The sequence below is a fragment of the Myxocyprinus asiaticus genome, chromosome 20, assembly GCF_019703515.2.
Source record: "Myxocyprinus asiaticus isolate MX2 ecotype Aquarium Trade chromosome 20, UBuf_Myxa_2, whole genome shotgun sequence".
Lineage (NCBI taxonomy): Eukaryota > Metazoa > Chordata > Actinopteri > Cypriniformes > Catostomidae > Myxocyprinus > Myxocyprinus asiaticus.
Genome location: NC_059363.1, coordinates 40,737,284 through 40,748,095, shown reverse-complemented (window position 1 = coordinate 40,748,095; position 10,812 = coordinate 40,737,284). Strand labels below are relative to the sequence as shown.

The window sequence follows — 10,812 nt, the reverse complement described above, 5'->3', positions numbered from 1 at the left end:
CACCTTTAACTGTTTCATATTTTAGTGTGTTATCCTACATTTTGAAACCATGATATTTTGAGAATTTTTCTCCCTAGAAAAACAAAGAAAAGTACAAAAAAGATGGACATTTTTAAGCTGTCCTTTGAGTTAAAACTACGCTCTGTTGAATCATATTAGAGCAAATGTAGCACAATGTGAAATGAAACAGAATTTCAAAGAGGTGTGCATTAGTTCCCTCATCCACTCAAAGCAAACCCATTTATGCCAATTATTAAAGAAATCATTTATTTCCTCCTTCGACCTTGCTTTATCCATTAGGCATTATATCTCTTCTGTGTTCTCTACATTGGCAGTCATCAAATGTCATCTGTTTTTGGTTAGGTTGGACTGTAAGGGAGGGGGTCATTCTTCTTTCAACAGGGATGACTTTTTATGACAGTACATTTATATCTGTAGAGGAAGAAAAAGAATGTTGGCTTCTGAATTGCAAACATCTTGTCCATTAACATGTCTTTTATATCTGTGTACATACACACACACACACACACACACACACACACACAAAACAACAACAACCTCAGCCAAAGAGCAACTTGTAAGCAATATTCTAGTACCTAGCTCTTATTGATTAGTTCACTTCAAAGCTCAGTACATCTCTAAAGCAACTTGCTCATCTTTCCAAAGAGCTTTTTCCACTATTATGGGGATGATGGTACACTGTCATGTGAGCTCTTCAGGTTTTTTCTGCTTTCTCTCATCTTATTCTTAATATCCACTAATGAAAACACTAGATTTCTCACTTTGAGAGGTGTTCAGCATTTGGAGGTCTCCGATTCATGGAGTGCTTGTAAAACTCCATTCACTCATTGCGAAAGTTGCGATGCTCATTAGCAGAGCCCTTTGAGTCTGTTTTAGGAGACTGAATAGATACTGAACAGATGGATATGTTCAAACATGGAAAAACAGCCTATATTGGTCGACAGCTAAAAGCCACTATAGCAGCTAACTCTTGAAAAAATTAGTTATATTGTCTAAGTTTATGTAAGGGTATACAGTCAGCTGGTTGTCATCCCAATATAAACTCTTAACAGGATGATCAGAACCCTGACACAAAGCAAAGGGGTCTTGGATCACCCAGAATAGTCTTGTAAATTACTGAAATAAATAGACATGAAATAGAGTTGAAATTAATTTACTATGCACTTTAAAAGAAAAAAATCCAGTCAAATTTACGGTAAAAAAAAATGACAGCTGTGGCTGCAAGAAATTCACTTTAAAACATAGACATCCTGGCATTCGGGGATGTCATTTTGGAGCCTAATTTTTTTATTGCTCACAACTATAAATGTCATTGAATGATCACTTTAATAAAACAACCTACTGGAACAACAAAAATCTGCTTTGCATTTTTAGATATTCTGTTAAGGGACTCATGCAAAACTGTCACAAGATACATGAGTCATTGATTATTGTGGAAGCAACACACCAAGGATGTGCAGAATTTTGAACAGGATAATTTGTGTAAATTTAGTTATTTTGTCTTGTAGAAGATATGTAAATGCATGTTATGTCAAATAGCATCATCAGTGTAGTACTAAATAAAAACAAACTGCATTTTTTATGATCCATTTCTTTAATGTTATGCACCTTGCAGATTATTCAAGGGGGATGCAAATTTATGCACTCAACTGTAACTACCATTTAACCAATTAACAGTTTTTACTGTATCATTTTTGCATTCATTTTTTGTTAAAATAAACATGTTTTTTTACATTGTTTGAAAGTAGTCCGCAGAGTGATACAATAGGTACAACCAGTGGTGTAGTGGGGGCTGAAGAGGCTGACATACTGTGCATTTATCATAGATCCACCCCACCCACCCCAAAAAAATAAAAATACAAAATAAATACAAAATTCAAACACAGTACTGTGCAAAGGTTTTGGGCACTTGTAAAAAAAAAAAATTGCATAGTGAGGATGTCTTCAAAAATAATGGCATAAATAGTTTTAATTTATCAATTAATGTCATACAAAGTCCAGTAAACATAAAAAAAGAAGCTAAATCAATATTTGGTCTGACAACCTTTGCCTTCAAAACAGCACCAATTGTCCTAGGTACACCTGGACACAGTTTTCTTTAGTTGTTGGCAGATAGGATGTTCCAAGCTTCTTGGAGAACTTGCCACAGTTATTCTATCTTTTTAGGCTGTCTCAGTTGCTTCTGTCTTTTCATGTAATCCCAGACTGACTCACTGATGTTGAGATCCATCTGTTGTAGGGCTCCTTGTATTTAATTCTATTAGCAAAGGGAATGTTGAAATCTAAAATTGATATTTCCTACTAATAAACTAAAAGCAGAATATGTAATATAACAGTTTAAGACAAAGTTGTTTTTTTCTCGTGAAAAATATAATGCGCCTAAGACTTCTGATTTGTTGTTCAGCTGAATCAGACTGTCTGTCTTTCCCGTGCCTGCTGCTCTGGCCGCTTAAAGAGAGACTAGGTAGTTGGAACACTATTAAAAAAAAAAAAAAAAAAAAAAGACACAATTCAGGTGCTAGTGATGCTGCATCACCTCAGTTGTTTAAAAAGTTATGGGTCATAACAGGTCAGCTTGTTGTTCTGGTGGCTTTTGATACTTATCATTACTCAGTTTAGGTGAGCATTTGCAAAATCCTTAATAAAATAGGAGGGATGCGTTGTATGCATCCATTAGTGCCAGGCTACTCTACTGGAAACAACAGCTTTGTCGGAAATAGGTTGCCTGGATCAACAGTCAAGTAAATGCTTAAGCTTTCATTTTCCAAATTTAAAGTACAAAAAGTATATAATATCTGCTTGCAGAATGCTTTACAGGTAGAGAGTCTAATAAAAGAGGTTGGTGGGGATATTTTTACACAAGATGACAAACTGATCCTTATTCATTTGCAGTGTACTTCCCTATGTCATCCATATGTTGTCTAATTTAAGAAATTGTTTAATATCCCAGAAAAGAGGAGGAGGAGCATGGAGTTGATTCCTCTGACTGCGAGGATGAAAATGACACATCTGGTCAATCATTTGGGCCACCATCCTCTCAGCGGCAGCCCTGCCCTCTTAAACAGCCTAGTGAATGAGAACCACGACAACCCTTACTTAGAGTCATTTGAACTCTCCTCTGAAGTCTTCAAGAGCCCCAATCTGCAGCTCTTTGTCTTTAATGAAGGCACACTAGTCTCGTACCTGCAGATCCCCTCTGAAAATTCCAGCACAGCTCCAGTTAGTGCCAATCCCTGGGACCATTCCTCGGAGGTACAAGTCATTGTTCGGGACATCTCGGGGAAGTACTTTTGGGATGGTTGTGTTCTTTACCAGAATGTGGATGGAACTGTCTCCGATTCCAGTGGTGTTAGAGATGAGTCATCTAGCGACACCATCCGCTCTGCTGCTGGGTCCAAGCAGAGCTCCATTCACTCCAGTAAATGCTCCTCTGAGGTGGAAATTGAGGATGGTGTTGATGTGTTGGACCAGCTACTGGAAGGTCTGGGCCACAGCAGCCCAGAGTGCCTGCCACAGCCCCAGTTGAGACTTACCCAACTGCCATCTCCACCCATGGGCATGAATCCTGAGAGAAGGGCTCTTCGTGGATGCTGTCCATAGACAGACGCAGCAGGAGGATGAGGAGCTCGCCTGAAGACAGAGTGAAGACCCCAGCATCAGAGCAGTCTACCAGAGAGAGCCCATACACCAGGAGCCAAAATCACCTTTTACCTGTGCAGACTTCTGCTCAATGACCTCGGCATGAACTCATGGGACCACAGGTACGCCATAGTTTACATGAGGGATCGGCAACCTTTTCTTGTTGTCACTGTACCATTGTTGACATCACCCCACCAACCCCCATTTATAACCCCTTTCAAATACCTTTTCAGAATAGTACCTGCATTAACGAATAGTACCTACATTTACTCAACAGTGCCGTTTTTACTGTAGACTCTCCTGGCTTCCCAGTTTTTGTAGTGAAACAGGATGAACTAATTAAATTCAATTACCTGGGGTGTAAATACAGTATGACAGGATTTAATTTTATGTCAAAGTGAAATAACAATGAAAAGTTATTCATTTTTCATTTAATTTTATTTGCTTATAATCTACAGTTGGTCTTGTTTTTAGGATTTCTGTCATCCATTTTGAGCGACTACTGTTCAAGGGGTACAACGGGGCTAAGGGCTCCATGGGGTAAAAGGCTCCATTAATTTTTTTTCTCCCAAAACACTAAATAGCAACAAAAACAACCACATCACTTTCCTAAAGACCTGCTTGTCACTTTACACTGGAAAATTGTCCTGATCCATGAGATCATTCCATGTACTGTCTAAAGGTTAATTATTTGATCTAATTTGTATAATATTTTTTTAATGTTGCAAATGTATGTAGCTAATGAAAATCTCATTACATTACAAACACATTTCTTTTGAGACAAAATACTTAATCTTTTTCAGTTTTAAGGTTGTTAAATCAAACATTTTTCAATAACTGTCCAACAAGTAAAAGGATAGTATTTGGGGTAAAAAGCCCCCCTGTTGTAGGGGTTAAAGGCCTCTATTAAACACATTGTTTTTCTTAAGTGTGCGGAATAGATTTATGAAAAATGTTCAAAGTGGGCTCACATTGACTGATTCAATCATAATAGAGATTAGTTAGTTTATAGATTACTTGAGATGTAACAACATGCCAAATGTGTTTGAAATTAACAGGAAATATTTGACTTTTTCAAAAGGAGTTATTTTGAGTTAGCATCATCTTAATTTGTTACTCAAAAAAACATATTGGTGTCTCAAAATTATTTGCATTAGTTGACAAATCATGCCCTATTGGGTATCTACACAATATCACTTTAAATCCCCAAGGGACCTTTTACCCCAAGTGAGGGAGTATGGGGTAAAAGGCTCTCTTACCACCATTTTTTTTTTTTTTTTACGGAATTTAAATTGAAACAACCTTCCTTTATTAATTATTTTCACAAAAAATATGTTGCTCCATCAATATTCAATAAAAATACATAATTTTTATTTGACCTTGTTACATTTTGCGACCATTAAAAAGCTAAATGTCCTTAAGGGGTGCCTTTAGCCCCATTGTACCCTACTGCTATTTCTCACCACTGAGATGTATTTGGAGAAGCCAGGCCATTTATTTCCAGCATTGATATCCCCTCTTTTTTCACTCTCAACCTCTCGGTCCATTTCATTAGATGAGCCTACATGTTAATGGGTCTTGTTGTCATTGATAAACAATTGTGTCCTCCATTATTAAACCATAATTCTGATGCACATTATTATTATTATTATTATTATTATTATTATTATTATTATTATGTAAACTTTATCAGGACAGCATGTAATAGAGTTTTACTTTTGGAAAAATACTTCTGGTTTCATAATGGCTCCATTTCATTCTTTTATAGAGAAAGCTTTCATCTTTTAAAGAAGAACTCCAAGCTGTTGAGAGAGCTCAAGAATTTAGACTCAAGGCAGTGGTAAGGTTTTCTGCCCTCTTGCTTTTATATTCCAATTTTTGGAAGATCTGGGTATCGACTCCAAAAATGTCAATGTCTTATGCCTGTGCCTTACATTTTCATACAAAAAGTAACACACAAACTAAATTAGCAACGTGAAAACATTATCTTAACCTTCCGTCTGACTCCATGGCACTTCACAGCATAAAATCTTAGGAAAAAACTGCATGCATTTGGAGAGCTCAATCATGCTGCCTAATACCAGTCTACAGAGAGCAGCTAAATCCTTTAAAAGCACTATTAAGGAGACATGTCTTAAGAACACTCTCAGATACTCCACTCCTCACAGCCTAATCCTGCCCATGTCTGGCTGATCACAGCTCCACACTTCTCAGCCAACAGTGATCAATAGGCGATGAGAGTGGCTAATTACAGAGGCTTATTAAAGAATACCCCCAGGATCGGGCCACCGTTTCCGTTACCATCACCGTTTCCTTAGCAGCTCAAAGAGACACACTGCTCAGAGATTTTTTTACACAGACATACAGTATGTGCATTACCAGTATTTTATTAATTTTGAAAGCAGTTTATTAATGCATGTTTGAATGATTTTCAATAACATATTAATGGAATAACTCAGTAAGCCATACAAATATGGTGGCAGTTCTGATGAATTGTGTACAAGTTGGTGGCCTATTACTTTCTCTCTTTCTTTTTTTTTTTCACAAATCCTATTTTCCCATAAAACATGAAAAGTATCTAGTTTTAATCACCTCCAGGAACCCAAGAAGTAGCATCACGTGGACCCTTTTTACAACATGGCAGGAAGACAGTAAATGATTTCATTCCATTTATTTATTTATTTACAAATCGTAGTTTTGACTGCATTCATCAGGCTGAACCATTCAACTCTGTTACCAAAGTTGTTGTTAGAAAAAAACTAAAACATAATTAAATAAAAAATCAACATTTGGAGCCAAACTAGCTTGCCTCTACTGAGTGATGGCTTAGTTTAGACCAAATCTGCATCCATTACCTATTCTGCTATATTTTTATTTAATTAGATCATTTAACCTACTGTACATATGTTATTTTAGTTTTATTGTTAAAAATAATGGAAAATAAACAGAAATAAGTGTTTGAAACTGTACTAATTCAGACATTTTGGTCACTGCAAAAATTGTGAACCTAGTATGTAATAATTTAAAAAAAACACACAAAAAAACAGCATAAGTAAGATTTAGTTTGACCTCCTGATGTAAAGTTTTCTAGGCATACATTTTCACCAATACCAATTCAAAAATGACTTCTTTGACTTACAATACCTACTTTGTACACTATTTGTGGAAAGTGCTTTGTAATTCTTTCATATATATAAGAGATTATTTCATATAGATAACTCTTTTTTTTTTTTTTTTTGCATGACTTCAGTTTGTGTTTTTCAGTCGAGAGATGCACAAGATTGCTGTGTTCTATATTGGAGAAGGACAAGAGGACAAACAGTCTATTCTGTCCATCACAGAGGGCAGCCAGACTTATGAGGATTTTGTCTCTGGACTGGGCTGGGAGGTACAGTTAATCAAACATTTAAAACTAGCTTAAAGGGATAGTTCAACCAAAAATGAATATTCCCTCATCATTTACTCACCCTCATGCCATCCCAGATGTGTATGACTTTATTTCTTCTGCAGAACACAAACAAAGATTTTTTTGAAGAATATATCAGCTCTGTAGGTCCATACAATGCAAGCGAATGGTGACCAGAACTTTGTAGCTCCAAAAATCACATTGAGGAAACATAGAAGTAATCCATATGACTCTAGTGATTAATCCATGTCTTCAGAAGTGATATGGGTGAGAAACAGATAAAAATGTAAGTCCTTTTTTTATTCTAAATCTCCACTTTCACTTTTACATCTGAAGGTCAGATGTGGTGCCTATTTAGTTTCACTTTCACTTTCACATCTGAAAGTGAAAGTTAAAGTGGAGATTTAGAGTAAAAAAGGACTACAAAAGGTCTAATCACCATTCACTTGCATTGTTTGGACCTACATAGCTGATATATTTTTCTAAAAAACTTTGTGTTCTGCTGAAGAACGTCATACACATCTGGCATGGCATGAGGGTGAGTAAATGGTTAGAGAATTTTAATTTTTGGGTGAACCATCCTTTTAATTCGTGAGGTGACATCAGTCAGAGTATCAGGAAGTCTCTCTCTTCATCTCTGTCAGGTGGATCTGGCCACTCACTGTGGGTTTATGGGTGGTCTGCAGAGGAATGGCAGCACAGGTAACACAGCCCCTTATTATGCTACCTCCAATGTGGAGGTCATCTTCCACGTGTCGACTCGGATGCCTTCGGATGCCTCGGATGACTCCATCACCAAAAAGGTTCAAATACAACAAGTTCAAATACATAATTTCCTCCTAAACAAGGCCATTCCCAATAAAAAGTAGTCTAATTGAATGTCTACCAGTAAAAATGGTGCCACATGTTAATTATTAGTGATTTCAGTCACTTTCTATTGAAAGAGAAAATGAGGAAGAGCTTGTTGGAAAAAAGTGCATCCTCTGTGGAATTGAACTGACCCACCACTAAGCCGTAGCCCCCTTAGTTACTATTGTCAGTAGAGGTTTTTTCAATCGTTGGAGCCAAATGGTTCTGTGCACAGTTCCAGTAGCATTTGCACTCAAGCACATTTCAGTACGGTAGTGACGTGGTGACTCACGATTGATCATTTGCTCAGTCAGTTCATTCTAATCCTGAGTTCGCAGCACCAGAGTGAAAAAAGAAACCGAAACCGTTCGGCCCAGTGGTGGAAAAGCACCCAATCTTTCCTACTAGCACTTGTTCTACCACTGTCAAATCTGGATAGAGAAGCAAATGAATTAGTGAATTTTCTCAGGAAACATGAACTATTAAAACCTTGATTTATGTCTAGCACATTTAGCCTCATGTTTTGATTGGAATTAGAAAAACAAATTATGCTGGACAGATGTTTTACGATTAATAATTGTTTATATTTGATCAATTTGTTTATTGCAATGTACATAAATGAATGTTCTCAAAAAAAATCTTCAAATCTGCAATAGGCCCATCTTTACTTTGGTAATTGTTTTAAAATAAGAGCACCTTTCGTAATTTTTTTCTGTCGTTCTGTTGATTTTCATAAGAATTTTTATTTTATGTTATCGTTATCAACCAAAGCATTTTGAGAATATAGTGATATACTGTAACTGTGTGCAAATGTTGTCCACTCCTACTTTGATAGCAAAAAAACCTCTGATTGAAACGGTGGTTCAATGACTGCGGTTCGTTGTGTGACTATAGTGTGTCAGGTGAGTGACGCATGTAAAGCATGATTCTATGGCTGAGCTGCTGATTGCGTTGCTCTGTCAGACCGCTGCGAGCTGGGAGACCATAATGGCAATGAGGGAGCCAAGAATGTGCAGGTTTAGTACAGGGTTCCCTGCTTAGTGCGAGAGCTCAATCTGATCATGTGCCGGCCTGTAGAGAGAAAAATTCATCAGTCAGCCATCTCTTCCTGGACACTAAAGCCCCCCACTGTTAGAGCCCATATTAGCCTGTTTCAGCCACACTTAACAACTTCTGTGCTGTGAGGCGAAGGAAGGGAGCGTGTGTGCCGCGAGCCATGATCGATTAATTTTGGCCAACAGGCCTCGTAATTGCTGCGCTCCCACTCTGGCAGTGAGAGAAGGTGACTGTTGGGCAGGGGGAGGGGTGAAAGGGCTGTTTTATCAGCCACAGGCAGGCAGGAAGTAACTCCTCTAATTTACAAATGCAACTTTCAGATGCAATGAGAGAAAGGATAGATGAAGAACCAACAGCAAGGAAAACAGAGAAGAAAAAAAAAGAGAAGAATTCCTGAATCCAATTGAGTGCTGGGGGGCAGAACGGAGCAGAGCAGCTGGCTGGGCTAGTAATGCAGTTACTGGGAGGGTGTTGCCATGAAGGGCCATAGTGTCAGGAGGCAGCCGGTCATCACACACACACACAAAGTTCTTTGTTGTGGAGGGAGAGACGCTGCTGTTTTTGCAAGCCAGCATTTAAGCCTCAGGCCATCTCTTGCTTTGCTCGGTGTTTGTGTGTAGATGTGCTAACACTCATTGTGTAAGCTGTACTCTTGGCATCGTATAGCCAGTGATATTCTCATATTAGTGGTATTTGCTAAAACATGCATCACCATTACTATTGCTCATACTTTAGATTAGGGTTTGTTTTGAACAAATTGCTACTGTTAACACTTCTGTTACATTCAGGTCATTTTTGACCCATTTAAGAGTTATAAAAAATGAAGAAAAACTCTCAATCTTGTGTTTGGTCACAGTGCCTTTGGAATCTCCACTACAATAAATAAATAAAATAAAATAAAAATCATTTAGTTTTAATAATGTTTTGGGTAATTACTAGGGTGTTGTTTGGGGGCGGTTGCAAGGGCATCACTAAATGGTTGCTAGATGGTTGCTTAGTGGCTCAAGTCAAAATAGACCATCCCCAAGTCTCCATGACATCATGATCCTTGGATTTGTGGGTGGACCTTTTTAATGGAAATCTATGGAATTTTTCGCTAATTTTTTTCACCAGGCAGACATTTGTATTCTGATATATATATATATATATATATATATATATATATATATATATAAACGTATGTTTGTCTGCAGGAGAGAGGGAGTAGTGTGGCTCGTCAAGCTGGTTGACATAATTTTTAACAGCTGTTTCTCATTAGAGTGAGCAGAGAGACGCCTTAAAACAGCCGGAAGGCAGAGAGAGAACAACACCAGAGTGCAGTGACTGCCATGCCTTACTGTGTGTTTTATGACTATGTAACACAATTTTTGTTCCTGGTATTAAGTGTTATTTCCTAATTGCTTATGCCTCAAAAGTATAGAAAATGTCTATTATTCCCCACAAACTTTGCTTTTGTGTCCAGGACAGTGATATTTTCAAATTTACCTATTTCCAATGAGAAAACAGGTGAATGTGTATTTTCGTTCGCATAAAGTCAGAAAAAAACAACATTTGAATCCAAATTAACATGTATTTATACTAAAGTAATACAAAAATGACTACAAAAGATTTAGAAGCGAGTAGTTTTTAGAGATTTACGATTATACTGTAAATCACTTTCACGAATCAGCCACCAAATGTAGTCTCCCATCATGTTCTCGTTATACTGTCCTTGGTAACAGCGTTCAAAGTCCAGTATATCCTGATGGAAGTGCTCGCCTTGCTCCTCCAAGTACGCTCCCATGTTCTCCTTGAATTTATCAAGATGAGCATCAAGGATATGGACTTTGAGGGATTTCAGA

General features: G+C 37.4%; 1 pseudogene; it reads left to right on the top strand.

Moving 5' to 3' along the window:
* Nucleotides 1-2,988: 2,988 nt before the first annotated feature.
* Nucleotides 2,989-10,812, top strand: part of LOC127411121 (ral GTPase-activating protein subunit alpha-2-like) — an 81,545-nt pseudogene continuing 73,721 nt past the window's right edge.